At 45.5% G+C, this 12,348-nt stretch overlaps 1 long non-coding RNA gene across 1 annotated transcript in view; it reads right to left on the bottom strand.

Annotated features, from left to right (window-relative positions):
- Positions 1–11,209, bottom strand: part of LOC125455844 (uncharacterized) — a 94,544-nt gene extending 83,335 nt beyond the window's left edge. Inside the window, exons 1-3 of the long non-coding RNA XR_007248326.2 lie at positions 11,061–11,209; positions 5,520–5,615; positions 4,832–4,977 (exon numbers count right to left, since the gene is read on the bottom strand). This is a non-coding gene — a long non-coding RNA (uncharacterized LOC125455844). The remainder of the gene's footprint in view (positions 1–4,831; positions 4,978–5,519; positions 5,616–11,060) is intronic.
- Between the last annotated feature and the right edge of the window lie 1,139 nt (positions 11,210–12,348).

Below are 12,348 nucleotides of genomic sequence, written 5' to 3'. Positions count from 1 at the left end.
CAGAGAGGGGGATGGGGAGAGGGAACTGGAATAAATAGGGAGAGAGGGGGAGGCGGACCGAAGATGGAGAGTAAAGAAGATAGGTGGAGAGAGTATAGGTGGGGAGGTAGGGAGGGGAGAGGTCAGTCCAGGGAAGACGGACAGGTCAAGGAGGTGGGATGAGGTTAGTAGGTAGCTGGGGGTGCGGCTTGGGGTGGGAGGAAGGGATGAGTGAGAGGAAGAACCGGTTAGGGAGGCAGAGACAGGTTGGACTGGTTTTGGGATGCAGTGGATGGGGGGGAAGAGCTGGGCTGGTTGTGTGGTGCAGTGGGGGGAGGGGACGAACTGGGCTGGTTTAGGGATGCAGTAGGGGAAGGGGAGATTTTGAAACTGGTGAAGTCCACATTGATACCATATGGTTGCAGGGTTCCCAGGCGGAATATGAGTTGCTGTTCCTGCAACCTTCGGGTGGCATCATTGTGGCAGTGCAGGAGGCCCATGATGGACATGTCATCTAGAGAATGGGAGGGGGAGTGGAAATGGTTTGCGACTGGGAGGTGCAGTTGTTTGTTGTGAACTGAGCGGAGGTGTTCTGCAAAGCGGTCTCCAAGCCTCCGCTTGGTTTCCCCAATGTAGAGGAAGCCGCACCGGGTACAGTGGATGCAGTATACCACATTGGCAGATGTGCAGGTGAACCTCTGCTTAATGTGGAATGTCATCTTGGGGCCTGGGAGAGGGGTGAGGGAGGAGGTGTGGGGGCAAGTGTAGCATTTCCTGCGGTTGCAGGGGAAGGTGCCGGGTGTGGTGGGGTTGGAGGGCAGTGTGGAGCGAACAAGGGAGTCACGGAGAGAGTGGTCTTTCCGGAAAGCAGACAGGGGTGGGGATGGAACCCTGCAGCCATATGGTATCAATGTGGACTTCACCAGTTTCAAAATCTCCCCTTCCCCTACTGCATCCCTAAACCAGCCCAGTTCATCCCCTCCCCCCACTGCACCACACAACCAGCCCAGCTCTTCCCCCCCACCCACTGCATCCCAAAACCAGTCCAACCTGTCTCTGCCTCCCTAACCGGTTCTTCCTCTCACTCATCCCTTCCTCCCACCCCAAGCCGCACCCCCATCTACCTACTAACCTCATCCCACCTCCTTGACCTGTCCGTCTTCCCTGGACTGACCTATCCCCTCCCTACCTCCCCACCTATACTCTCTCCACCTATCTTCTTTACTCTCCATCTTCGGTCCGCCTCCCCCTCTCTCCCTATTTATTCCAGTTCCCTCTCCCCATCCCCCTCTCTGATGAAGGGTCTAGGCCCGAAACGTCAGCTTTTGTGCTCCTGAGATGCTGCTTGGCCTGCTGTGTTCATCCAGCCTCACATTTTATTATCTTGGAATTCTCCAGCATCTGCAGTTCCCATTATCTCAAATTGGACCAAAGGTTCTGTTTCTATGTTGAATGAGTCCAACTGTACTTCCTGCTCCCTTAGGAAAGCAGCCAATATAATCAAAGATCTCTCCCACCCTGGCTATACTCTCTTCTACCATCCTCCATCGGGCAGAAAATGCAAAAGTTTGAGAGCACATTCTAACAGATTTAAGAACAGCTTCTTCCCTGCTGTTATCAGAGTTATGAAGAGACCACTCATGTATTAGAGATAATCTTCCTCTGCAACCTCTGTAGCTGTAATATTATATTCTGCATTCTGTAGAATTACCCTGATGTACTTATGCAAAGTATGATTTGTGTGGTCAGCACACAAAACAGTAATGTTCACTGTATGTTGATACATATGACAATAATAAATCAGATCAAATACACAGCAATCTATTGATCTCTGTATTGAGCAGCCTTAATGATTGATCCTCATGGGGTAGAAAATTACTTAAGAATTACTATCGTCTGAGTTAGGAAATTTCTCCTCATTTCTGTCTTAAATGGCCTACCCCATATTCGAAGTCTGTCTTCCATGGTACTAGAAACCATTACCTCACAACCTCCCTTAACCAGGGAAAATATATTTTTTGCAACTACTCTGTTGCAATCTGTGCAAATTTTGAGATTTTGAATGAGATCACCTTACATTCAGTGCTGAAGTATCAGAGATCTCACCTTTGGAAGTAAATTATGAACAGGGAATCGTTAAGGGTTAAATCTCTGGAGACTGGCATCTTGTACAGATACAGGGCTATTGTTGAATTTTGGATAAGCACCTTGTGAGTTCCAAAGAACGTTATATGAGCAATGCACACTTCACATAGAGCCATAGAGATGTACAGCACAGAAACAGACCCTTCGGTCCTACTCATCCATGCTGACAATATATTCTAAATGAATTTAGTACCACTTGTCAATATTTGGCTTAATACCTTTAAACCTTTCCTATTTATATAGCCATCCAGATGCCCTTAAATGATTGTAATTGTACCAGCCTCCACCACACCCTCTGGCAGCTCAATCCATAAATGCACCTCCCTCTGTGTGAAGATGTTGCCCCTCAGGTCCTTTTTAAACCTTGCCCCTCTCACCTTAAACTCTAGTTTTGGACTCCTCCACCCCAGGGAAAAGACCTTGCCAATTTATCCTATCCATGCCCCTCACGATTTTATAAACTTCTATAACGTCACCCCCCAGCCTTTGATGCTCCAGGGAAAATAGCCCCAGACTACTCAACTTCTCCCTATAGTACAAACCCTCAACACTGGCAACATCCTTGAATATCCTTTCTGAACCATTTCAAGTTTCACAACATCCTTCCTATAGCAGGGAGACCTGAATTGCACACAGTATTCCAAAAGTGGCCAAACCAATGTCCTGTAGAGCATCAGCATGACCTCTCAACTCCTCAACACTCAATGCACTGACCAATAAAAGCAAGTGTACCAAACATCTTCTTCACTATCCTATCAACCTGTGACTCCACTTTCAAGGAATTATGAACCTGCACTCCAAGGTCCCTTTGTTCAGCAATACTCCCCAGCACCTTACCATTAGGTGTCCTGGCCTGATTTGCCTTTCTAAGATGCAGCATCTTACATTTATCTAAAATGAAATTCCATCTGCCACTCCTTTGTCCATTAGCCCATCTGATCAAAATCCCATTGTGCCCTGAGGTGGCCTTCTTTGCTGTCCACTACACCTCCAATTCTGGTGTCATCTACAAACTTACTAACCATACCTATGTTCACATCCAAATCATTTACATAAATGATGAAAAGCAGTAGACGCAGCATTGATATTCGTGGAACATCACTGGTCGCAGGCCTCCAGTCTGAAAAACAGCCATCCATCACCACCCTCTATCTTCTATCTTTGAGTCAGTTCTGTATCCAAATGGCTAGTTCTCCCTGTATTCCATGCGATCTAACTTTGCTGACCAGTCTAACATGAGGTGCCTTGTCAATCACCTTGCTGAAGGATCACGTCCACTTCTATGTTCTCATCAATCCTCTTTCTTCAAAAACCTTAACCAAGTTAGTGAGACACGATTTTCCATGTACAAAGCCATGTTGACTATCCCTATTCAGTCCTCACCTTTACTAATATTAATAATCACAGAGCTGTTACAGCACAGGAGGCCATTATGCCTGCCCCAGTTTTATTACCTAGTGCGAATGACTTGCTTTTTTCATGCATCTCTGGACACCATTTCTGTCCATATAATCATCCAATGCCCCTCTTGAATGCCTCAACTGAATCTGCCCAACCCTTGTTTCCAGGCATTGCATACCCTAGCTACTCGCTATATGAGAAGGAATTTTCTCCCATCACCCTTGTTTTGTTTGCACGTCACTTTAAATCCATGCTCTCTTTTTTTTTGTTTTGCTTTTACAAGTGGGAAGAGATTCTCCCTATCTACTGCGTCCAGTTAGCTCTTCAAGTTGGTGAAAACCACTTTCAAATCTGCTCTCCAGGGAGAACAGTCCCAATGTCCTCAATCTTTCCTCATCACTGAAGTTTCTCATTCCTGGAACCGTTTTTGTAAATTACAATCTTGTTACATGGTCCCAAGAGAGGCGAGGGTATGTGGAAATTGTTTCTTCTTTAACAACATATTTTACTTGACCCGAAATAACTAACAGGGCCATAGAAGGTGAACTGGCCCATATGCCTGTCCCCGTTATATAGCACAAGGAGCTGAAGGATGTCTGCTGGGCGAAGTTACTTGTGCATTCATGCGGTGCTGTAGGAAATCAATAACTGCCCAACAGCATCCTCTTTGCTGCCTGTGTAATTATTGTGTGCTTGCATTTTATATTCACTCACTGTTCCCTTCACAAAAGAGGTCTATAGACTTTGAGAAAGCTTCCATATTGACCTGGCAGTGGCTGACTGCTTACATTGAGTGCTAAAAAATCCATCACTAAATCTCTGCTGCCAGTTTGACTTGCTGTCGTTTCACTTAAAAGGGCACTGCTTCCTCGTTTAAAGGGGCAGTATCACCCAAGTCACACCACCATCCTCCTAATATATAGTTCCTTCAATAATGACATGCCCCTTTTAAACAGCCTCCAGTGAAAAATGTTTTTACAAATACAGAGTCCATCTGGTCTGTCAAGATCCTGGTTTTGCTCCTAAAAACAAGGTTAAACCGTTGTCTTCCATTAGGATATCTTCCTTATTTTTGGAATTGAAAGGCCTTTTCAATTCAAATGATGACAAGCTAGTTATCAGGGAGATGTTGGCCTAGTGGTTTTCTTTCCACTAGTCTATCATCTGGAGATCCACATAATGTTCCAGGAACCCGAGTTTGATTCCCACCATGGCAGATGGTGTAATTTTTAAAAAAAATCTGCAATTAAGAATTGAACGATGACTGTCAAACCATTGTCAGGAAAAATAAATCTGGCTCACTCACCTCCTTTAGGGAAGGAAATCTGCCTTCCGTTCCTGGCCTGGCCTGCATATGATTCCAGAACAATACCAACATAGTTGACCCTTAGTTACCCTCTGGGCACTTAATGGGAAATATTCAATGCTGGCCAAGCCTGTGATACACACATCCTGTGAATTAATAAAAAGAAATTATTCAAGCAGCCAATTTTCCTAAAGCATAATGCTTTGTAGGTTTACCATTAACCTGTCATCTTTCACTGAATGTGCATCATTCAATCAACACACTTCTTTTTATCCTAAAGTATCTTTTGAGAGCACATCTGTTGTGTTAAATGTAAACTTGTTTTTTGTGAACTTCTCAGATATTTGCTAGACTTCTGTTCCAAGCCAAAATCATCTTAATCTTAACTCTTCATCTTCATGTGGTTCCTTGCATCTGGGCCGTCCGTCCCTGTAGCAAGCAAGTCAAACCCTGAAATCTATCAACTCCATGGCATGGGGAGGTAACAGCCTAGTGGTATTATTGCTGGACTGTTACTTCAGAGACTCAAGTAATCCTCTGAGAATCTGGTTTTCAATCCTCCGACAGGAAATGTTGGAATTAAATCTGGAATTAAGACACTCATGATGATTATGAATCCATTGTTGACAGTCAGGAAAAACCCATCTGATTTACTATGTCCTTTAGGGAAGGAAACTACTGTCCTTACCTGGTCTGGCCTACATGTGACTCCAGACCCACATCTTAATTGCTTCTTAACCACTCTTTGGGCTGGCAATAAATGCTGGTCAGCGATGCCTTTGACCTGTGAATGAATAATGAAAGGAATCAGTAGATTTATACATTTCTGCATATTTCTGCATATACTTTGTTGCATATTCTATGTCTCTTAGATCTGCCCAGAGTTGACACTGCAGTTCATGTGTGTGTAGGAACTTTATTCGCAGCACTCTAACATGTTTACCCCATGCTTTTACCTGGGGCTCCCAGCTCTTTCACAGCTTTGTATACTTTTCTGACTCGATATCTAGGCTTAACTAATCAAGCACAGTCTGCATCAATGGTAAGGTGGATTGGCCATGCTAAATCGTTCAAAGTTTCCAGGATGTGCAGACTAGGTGGATAAACCATGGGAAAGGAGGCAAGGGGCAATGCACGTCCCTGTCCACATCAGTGAATAGGGAAATCCCTGGAAATTACAGACCAGTCAGTCTTACGTCTGTGGTCAGCAAGGTTTTGGAAAGAATTCTGAGGGATAGGATTTATGACTATTTGGAAAAGCATAGCGTGATTAAAGGGAGTCAGCATGGCTTTGTGAGGGGCAGGTCATGCCTTACAAATCTTATTGAGTTCTTTGAGGAAGTCACGAGACAGGTTGACGAGGGTCGAGCAGTGGATGTGGTGTACATGGACTTCAGCAAGGCATTTGATAAGGCTCCCCACGGCAGTCTCATTCATAAAGTTAGGAGGTATGGGATACAGGGTGATTTGGCTGTCTGGATTCAGAATTGGTTGGCTGACAGGAGGCAGAGAGTGGTTGTAGATGGTAAGTATTCTGCCTGGAGGTCAGTGCTGAGTGGTGTCCCGCAGGGGTCTGTTCTTGGGCCTCTGTTCTTTGTAGTTTTTATAAATGACTTGGATGAGGAGGTTGAGGGGTGGGTTTGTATGTTTGCTGATGACACAAAGGTTGGAGGTGCCGTTGATAGTATCGAGGGCTATTGCAGGCTTCAGTGAGACATTGACAGAATGCAGAGCTGGGCTGAGAAACGGCAGATGGAGTTCAACCTGGATAAATGCAAAGTGATGCATTTTGGAAGGTCGAACTTAAATGCTGAATATAAGATTAAAGGCAGGATTCTCGACAGTGTGGAGGAACAGCGGGATCTTGGTGTTCAAGTGCATAGCTCCATCAAAGTTGCCACCCAAGTGGATAAGGTTGTTAAGAAAGCATATGGTGTTTTGGCTTTCATTAACAGGGGGATCGAGTCTAAGAGCCGCGAGGTTATGCTGCAGCTCTACAAAACCCTGGTGAGACCACATTTGGAATATTGTGTCCAGTTCTGGTCGCCCTATTATAGGAAAGATGTGGAGGCTTTGGAGAGGGTACAAAGGAGGTTTACCAGGATGCTGCCTGGACTGGAGGGCTTGTCTTATGAGGAGAGGTTGATTGACCTCAGACTTTTCTCTCTGGAGAGAAGGAGGAAGAGAGGTGACCTGATCAAGGTGTACAAGGTAATGAGAGGCATGGATAGCGTCAATAACCAGAGACTTTTCCCCAGGGCAGGATTGACTGCCACGAGGGGTCATAGTTTTAAGGTGTTAGGAGGAAGGTATAGAGGAGACGTCAGAGGGAGGTTCTTCACGCAGAGAGTTGTGAGCGTATGAAATAGTTTACTAGTGGTAGTCATGGAAGCGGAGTCATTAGTGACATTTAAGCGACTGCTGGACATACACATGGACAACAGTGAATTAAGGGAAATGTAGGTTAGGTTATTTTATTTTTGGATTAGGATTATTCCACGGCACAACATTGTGGGCCGAAGGGCCTGTACTGTGCTGTACTTTTCTATGTTCTATGTTCTATGTTCTATGAAATGCGGGGTTTCGGGAATAGGATAGGAGGGTGGGTCTGAGTGGGATGCTTTTTGGAGGGGCGGTGTGGACCCGATGGGCTGAATGGCCTGTTTCCAAACTGTAGGGATTCTATGATTCTATGAATCACATAATCAAATACAGAATAATTGAACACCACAAATTGCAGTCCAGTCTACGATGTCAATGGGGAAACTTGAATCTAGTAATACTCCAGTAAAGAGTGGACACTGCAAGTCTCCTTCTTTTAGGCTGACTTAAAGAGGAATTATAGAATCATTACATGTCAAGGAGAATGGTATTCAATTCCTCACATCCATGCCAAACTAAGAAATGTTTCTCCTCATGCCTTTGTCATTGTGATGCCTTCATTTGATTTTGGTATTCTCTTCTTCTTGATTCCTCTGCCAAAAGGAAAGAACAGTTTCTTTCTATCTTCTCTATCCAGATCCTTTGGAACTTCTACCAATACAATCAAATTTCCTCTCAATCTGCTCTTACAAGAAAAAAACTCACAGCTTCCAATCAGTCATCACAATTGAAGTACCTCTTTCCTGGAACCATTCTACCAGATCGCACCCTCTCTAAAAGCCTTCACATTCTTCAGGAAGTGCAATGCCCAGAAACAGGCACCATACCTAAGCTGGGCCCAAGGCTCATCATTACTTGATTGCAAAGGAAAGGTAAGCAGTTGGTCTCCAAGAATAGTTGTGAGTTCCTTGATATTCTAATGACAATTCCCAGGTGATTTAGGGCAGCATGGTGGCTTCGTGGTTAGAACTACTGTTTCACAGAGTTAGGGACCTGGGTTCAGGGTCTAGGCCCAAACGTCAGCTTTTGTGCTCCGAAGATGCTGCTTGGCTTGCTGTGTTCATCCAGCCCCACACATTGTTATCTCAATTCCGGCTTTATCTGTGTGAATTTTGTGCGTCCTCTCCATGTCTCCATGGGTTTCTGCTCAATGCTCTGGTTTCCTTCCTCAATGATGTGGAGGTTAGGTGGAATGGCTGTGCTAAATTTTCCTGGGATGTGTGGGTCTGGGTGGGATACTGTCTGGAGGGTCAGTATAGACTCAAAGGACCTAAATGGCCCCGATCTACACAGTAGGAATTCTATGACCTAGTTGCTATGTATCTGTAATGACTTGTACTCTTTTTGTACAACACATTTTTGACAGAAAATATCAATTGAATTGAATTCTATGTCTAAAATGTGTGGTTCAATGTGTTTTATGAATCCACATTACCTTCATGTTAGGTGTTGATGAGCTACCTCAAGTGTGACATGTCTTGGATATGGTAAGAGAATTATGGATGGCTCAAAGGTAGTCCCCCATTTCAGCCTCAATCCACTTAAAACCATTACTTTATACTTTCAAAGGATGTGAAAATCAGTGCATTGATTGCCCTTTCCCAATTGTACTTGATAATTTGTAGGCCATCTTAGAGGGCACATAAGTGTCAACCATATTTATTGCTGAGAGTCTCCAGTCATATGTAAGTCAAACCAGAAAAGGATGGTAGATGATTTTCCCGAAAAAGGAAGCTAGTGAATGAGATGGGTTTTTTACTGCAATTGATGATAATTCTCATGGTCACTGCTGTCAAGAACATGTCTTATTTTTTGCACTTCAAAAACTGTAGACTGAAATGAGAAAGAACTGGGGTTTACAAGGATGGCTGCATATTTTGAAGATAAGAATATGGTACCGATTGTGAATCCTCTTTGTGTAACTGTGGGTTTCGGCAGTGTGCTGATGAACTGGAGCTGAAGAACTGCTTACAAGTGATGGTGATTGGTTTATGGATTAGGGACCATTTATCAGTGATAAAAGGTTCTCTGCCAGCCCACAACTGCATGATTGGTTGTTAGGGAGATGCACAGCTGGTCAGAGAGAAACTTTGTCAGGCCAGAAGAGAAATCAGTGGGTCTGCAGCAGCTGAAAACATTTTCTTTCAGTTCCCTGCAGTAAGCCTCTTTAAACCAAAAAAAATCCTAGCTTTTATAATAAAGTGTGAAGCTGGATGAACACAGCAGGCCAAGCAGCATCTCAGGAGCACAAAAGCTGACGTTTCAGGCCTAGGCCCTTCATCAGAGAGGGGGATGGGGAGAGGGAACAGGAATAAATAGGGAGGGAGGGGGAGGCGGACCGAAGATGGATAGAGAAGATAGGTGGAGAGGAGAGTATAGGTGGGGAGGTAGGGAGGGGATAGGTCAGTCTGGGGAAGACGGACAGGTCAAGGGGGCGGGATGAGGTTAGTAGGTGGGAAATGGAGATGCGGCTTGAGGTGGGAGGAGGGGATAGGTGAGAGGAAGAACAGGTTAAGGAGGCTGGGATGAGCTGGGCTAGTTTTGGGATGCAGTGAGGGGAGGGGGAGATTTTGAAGCTTGTGAAGTCCACATTGATACCATTGGGCTGCAGGGTTCCCAAGCGGAATATGAGTTGCTGTTCCTGCAACCTTCGGGTGGCATCATTGTGGCTCTGCAGGAGGCCCATGATGGACATGTTGACTAAGGAATGGGAGGGGGGTGGGCTTTAAAATGGTTCGCGACTGGGATGTGTAGCTGTTTATTGCAAACCGAGCGGAGGTATTCTGCTAAGTGGTCCCCAAGCCTCCGCTTGGTTCCCCCAATGTAGAGGAAGCCACACCGGGAACAGTGGATACAGTATACTACATTGGCAGATGTGCAGGTGAACATCTGCTTAATATGGAAAGTCATCTTGGGGCCTGGGAGGGGGGTGAGGGAGGAGGTGTGGGGGCAAGTATAGCACTTCCTGCGGTTGCAGGGGAAGGTGCCAGGAGTGGTGGGGTTGGAGGGGAGTATGGAGCGGACAAGGGAGTCCCGGAGAGAGTGGTCTCTCTGGAAGGCAGACAAGGGGGTGGGGATGGAAAAATGTCTTGGGTGGTGGAGTTGGATTGTAGATGGCGGAAGTGTTGGAGGATGATGCGTTGTATCTGGAGGTTGGTGGGGCGGTGTGTGAGAACGAGAGGGATCCTCTTAGGGCAGTTATTGCAGGGATGGGGTGTGAGGGATGTGTCGCAGGAAATGCGGGAGACATGGTCAAGGGCGTTCTCGACCACTGTGGCGGGGGGGGGGGGGGCGGTCCTTGAACGCAGACATTTGGGATGTGCGGGAGTGGAATGCCTCATCCTCGGAGCAGATGCGGCGTAGGCAAAGGAATTGGGAATAGGGGATGGAATTTTTTGCAGGGTGGTGGGTGGGAGGAGGTGTATTCTAGGTAGCTGTGGGAGTCAGTGGGCTTGAAGTGGACATCAGTTTCTATCTGGTTGCCTGAGATGGAGACTGAGAGGTCCAGGAAGGTGAGGGATGTGTTGGAGATGGCCCAGGTGAACTTGAGGTTGGTGTGGAAGGTGTTGGTGAAGTGGATGAACTGTTCGAGCTCCTCTTGGGAGCAAGAGGCGGCGCCGATACTGTCATCAATGTAACGGAGGAAGAGGTGGGGTTTGGAGCCAGTGTAGGTGCGGAAGACGGACTGTTCCACTTAACCTACAAAGAGGCAGGCACAGCTTGGGCCCATGCGGGTACCCATGGCCACCCCCTTTGTCTGTAGGAAGTGGGATCTCCGAACACCCTAGCTTTTGTTTCCTTCGGCAGATGTTGCAAATTGTCACCTGGAATTGGATAAATCAGATACCTTTCATAAGTGAACGGACCATCCTGCACCTCTTGCAAACCAGTGGAAGCATTCGGACGAAGGAAAGTTGGAGAGTCTTTAGATCAGCAAGCACCAGCCCAACAGATGTGTCATTTGCAGAAACTTGGTCTGTGCTTTCTATCAACCTGGGTCTGAAAAATCAGATTGTTGGGCTACTTTGCAGATTCCTTTTAAAATTAACATTTGTGACAACTCCAGGAATAGCAAGGCTACATTTCCAGTGTGCTACTCCAGAGAGTTGAGACAGTCACCATTATTGAGACCAACTTAATTATCTAAATTTATTAACTAAATTTAAATTTCACCAGTTACTGTACTCCACCAGATTTGAGCCCATTCCCACAGCATTAAGCCTGGGCTAATAGTCCAGCAATATTACTAATACACAACTGTCTCTCTACTCCTGACATTTTAAAAACCAATAAATGAAAATAAAGTGTTCAAAGGAAATATAAATACATGGAATTAAGGTAGTCTCCACTCATTTAATAAGATTCGGTACTTATCATTTAAAATTTAAAGAAGAGCTTGGAAGAGTTTTTGCCTGTATGTTCCCAATTTTACCTGAAGGTAGAGTCTGTGATTAAGAAAGCGAATGTAATATCATTTATCTCAAGAGGGTTGGAATATAAAAGCGGCGATGTGCTTCTGAGGCTTTATAAAGCTCTAGTTAGGCACCATTTAGAATACTGTGTCCAGTTTTGGGCCCCACACCTCAGGAAGGACGTACTGGCCCTGGAGCGTGTCCAGCGGAGATTCACACGGATGATCCCTGGAATGGTAGGTTTAACGTATGATGAACGGCTAAGGATCCTGGGATTGTACTCATTAGAGTTTAGAAGGTTGAGGGGAGATCTAACAGAAACTTACAAGATAATGTATGGCTTAGAAGGGGTGGACGCTGGGAAGTTGTTTCCGTTAGGCGGGGAGACTAGGACCCATGGGCACAGCCTTAAAATTAGAGGGGATAAATTTAAAACGGAAATGAGACGACATTTCTTCAGCCAGAGAGTGGTGGGATTGTGATTGCCACGGAGTGCGGTGGAGGCCGGGACGTTAGATGCCTTCAAGGCAGAGATCGACAAATTCTTGATCTCAAGGAATCAAGGGCTACGGGGAGAGTGCAGGGAAGTGGAGTTGAAATGCCCATTAGCCATGATTTAAATGGCAGAGTGGACTTGATGGGCCGAATGGCCTTACTTCCACTCCTATGTCTTATGGTCTAATTAAGGCAACACAAAATTATCTTGAATGCTCATTTTGACTG

The sequence above is a fragment of the Stegostoma tigrinum genome, chromosome 10, assembly GCF_030684315.1.
Source record: "Stegostoma tigrinum isolate sSteTig4 chromosome 10, sSteTig4.hap1, whole genome shotgun sequence".
Lineage (NCBI taxonomy): Eukaryota > Metazoa > Chordata > Chondrichthyes > Orectolobiformes > Stegostomatidae > Stegostoma > Stegostoma tigrinum.
This window is presented reverse-complemented; position numbering and strand designations above follow the sequence as displayed.